Raw genomic sequence first — 3,883 nt, forward strand, 5'->3', positions numbered from 1 at the left:
CACCTTATAAACAACTTAGTTCAGATACGAAGAAGTTAATTATAATCTCATCATGGGATTTTGTATTGTAACTTAAAGTATCGTGAACTTGAGAGGCAAAGCTACCTCTTAAGCTATATTGTGATTATATGTTCCAATTAAATTTAAAATTGTTACATGCGGCCTTTTCTCATGTGATCAAGTAATTATTTGAACATAATTTCGTTTTGTGTGGCATGGTAATGTTCTGAATTAGTATAAACATTGTTAAGTAGAAGTTGGAAATTAGAAATTTGTTTTTGGCATATGTTTGTTGTGAAAACCTTCTAAGTGTCATTTACTATCTATTGTAACTAATCCTGATTACTTTGACACAGGCGTATAAGCGTGTGTGTGTCCGCATTTTTTATTTTTATCATTAACATTTTCAAAGTGATAATATTACTAAAAATGATTCAATATTTTATATTTATCAATAATTCACAATTTAAAGGAATTAATAAATAAAAGGAAATGAAAGAATAAGGACTGGTTGCGAAAGATGTGTGTGCATATTTGTGCGAGTAGATCTAAAATATATAATAAAAGTATTAAAAATAGATAATTATTCAATTATTAGTTATATGTGTGCATGGATGCGGCGTATGTGTTATATATATATATGTGCAAATTCGTTCTAGTAGAATATAATATAATAATTATTTGATTTTATAATTAATTTAATTAGTTCATATGCATATAATGCACTCTCCAACCATATCCGCCACAACCGTCAGAGACCTCGACACCACAGAATTCGATGTCGCTTGCCCGCAGATGTTGCCGGACTTTGAGTCCGATGAGGAGGAGTGCTTTGGGAAGTAGAGAAACGTCAATCCAATGAAGAAGAAGAGGATGAGAAGATATATGCAACTTTCAGAGTGAACCTCCAATGACTGGACTCTCCTAAATTTCCTTGCGACGAGTACGCGTTAGTGGCATGAAGGAGAGGAGGCATGGACATCAGGGAGATTGGAACGTAGAGCATTCTACTATAAGAGTCCATTGTTTTTCTAAGATTTCTTCGTTCTTGCACCTTATAAACAACTTAGTTCAGATACGAAGAAGTTAATTATAATCTCATCATGGGATTTTGTATTGTAACTTAAAGTATCGTGAACTTGAGAGGCAAAGCTACCTCTTAAGCAATATTGTGATTATATGTTCCAATTAAATTTATGATTGTTACATGCGGCCTTTTCTCATGTGATCAAGTAATTATTTGAACATAATTTCGTTTTGTGTGGCATGGTCATGTAATGTTCTGAATTAGTATAAACATTGTTAAGTAGAAGTTGGAAATTATAAATTTGTTTTTGGCATATGTTTGTTGTGGAGACCTTCTAAGTGTCCTTTACTATCTATTGTAACTAATCCTAATTACTTTGACACAGGCGTATAAGTGTGTGTGTGCCCGTATTTTTTATTTTTATCATTAACATTTTCAAAGTGATAATATTACTAAAAATGATTCAATATTTTATATTTATTAATAATTCACAATTTAAAGGAATTAATAAATAAAAGGAAATGAAAGAATAAGGTCTGGTTACGAAAGATGTGTGTGCATATTCGTGCGAGTAGATCTAAAATATATAATAAAAATATTAAAAATAGATAATTATTCAATTATTAGTTATATGTGTGCATTCTACGGTAATAGTCCATTTCTAAGATTTCTCCCAAGGTTTTTGCACCTTATAAACAACTTAGTTCAGATACGAAGAAGTTAACGATAATCTCATCACGGGGATTTTGTAACTTAACGTACCGTGAACTTGAGAGGCAAAGCTACCTCTTAAGCTATATTGTGATTATATGTTCCAATTAAATTTATGATTGTTACATGCGGCCTTTTCGCATGTGATCAAGTAATTATTTGAACATAATTTCTTTTTGTGTGGCATGCTCATGCAATGTTCTGAATTAGTAAGTAGAAACTGGAAATTATAAAATTATTTTTGGCATATGTTTGTTGTGAAGACCTTCTAAGTGTCTTTTACTATCTATTGTAACTAATCTTGATTACTTTGACACAGGCGTATAAGCCTTTGTGTGTCTACATTTTTATTTTTTTATTAACATTTTCAAAGTCATAATATTACTAAAAATGATTCAATGTTTTATATTTATTAATAATTCTCAATTTAATGGAATGAATAAAAAAAAGAAATGAAAGAATAAGGTCTGGTTGCGAAAAATGTGTGTGCATATTCGTGCGAGTAGATCTAAAATATAAAATCAAGATATTAAAAATAGTTTATTATTCATTATTTATTTTTATAATTAATTTAATTAGCTCATATGAATATAATGCACTCCCCAACCATCTCCGCCACTAGTCCGACGAGGAAGAGTGCTTTTGGATGTAGAGAAAGACCAATCCGATGAAGAAGAAGGTGGTGAAGAGGATGAGGAAGATGTAGCCAAGTGTCAGAGTGAACCTCCAATGACTGGACTCTCATAAATTTCCCTGCGGCGAGGACGCGTTAGTGGAGGGAGAGGAAGTATGGACATCGTGGAGATTGGAATGTAAAGCATTCTACAGTAAGAGTCCATTTCTAAGATTTCTCCTAAGGTTCTTGCACCTTATAGAAAACTTAGTTCAAATACGAAGAAGTTAATTATAATCTCATCACATGATTTTGATTTTGTAACTTAACTTACCGTGAACTTGAGAGAGGCAAAGCTACCTCTTAAGCTATATTGTGGTTATATATTCCAATTAAATTTCTAATTGTTACATGCGTTCTTTTCGCATGTGATGAAGTAATTATTTGAATATTATTTCTTTTTGTGTGGCATGCTCATGGAATGTTCTGAATTAGTAGAAACATTATTAAGTAGAAGCTGAAAATTATAAAATTATTTTTTGCATATGTTTGTTGTGGAGACCTTCTAAGTGTCTTTTATTACAGTCAATGAAGATAAATATTCATTGTCGGATGTGGTGCATCAAATGGAACGCACGTAATCGCAATTTAGAAATGGAGGTTCTGATGAACCTTAATTGCAAATGAGAAAGAGACAATAACTCACGCGTAAAAGAGATAAAAACAGAGAAAAAAAATACAAAAGAAATTCTTATTTACTTGTGTATTAGAGAGTAAAATACATGGTGTATATATAAGAAAAAGACTAAGACCTAGATGAAAAAAGAAAAGAAAAGTTGGACCAAACAAACAAAGTCCAATAACTTAAAACAAAAAAACTAAATATGTTAACATCCTTTACTATCTTGTAATTAATCCTGATTACTTTGACACAGGCGTATAAGCGTATGTGTGTCCGCATTTTTTACTTTTATCATTAACATTTTCAATGTCATAATATTACTCAACAATAAAGAAAAAAATGATTCAATATTTTACATTTATTAATAATTCTCTCAATTTAATGAAATGAATAAATAAAAAAAATAAAAGAATAAGGTCTGGTTGCGAAAGATGTGTGCATATTCGTACAAGTAGATCTAAAATATAAAATTAAAATATTAAAAATAGATAATTATTCAATTATTAATTATATATGTACATGCGAGTATGTGTTATATATATATATATTATTTTATTTTCTTTCGTGCAAGTAGATATATAATATGGTAATTATTAATTATTTAGTTTTATAATTAATTTAATTAGTACATGTACTATGTGCATTGGTATGCCAGTATATATGCATTGGTGCAAATACAGACAAATGTTAAAGAAATCCAAAATAAAAACTATAAAAAAATAGAAAAAAAATTCAACATATCACTCTAAATCCACCAACTATTTGAAGGTAGTAGGATCACACACGTTGTCAAAATATTCAAACCCTTTTTATTTTGCAAAATCTGAAAATTCTATTAAAAACCAAAAAA

This window comes from Phaseolus vulgaris, chromosome 9 (genome assembly GCF_051622355.1).
Source record: "Phaseolus vulgaris cultivar YP4 chromosome 9, ASM5162235v1, whole genome shotgun sequence".
In the NCBI taxonomy this organism is placed as follows: Eukaryota; Viridiplantae; Streptophyta; class Magnoliopsida; order Fabales; family Fabaceae; genus Phaseolus; species Phaseolus vulgaris.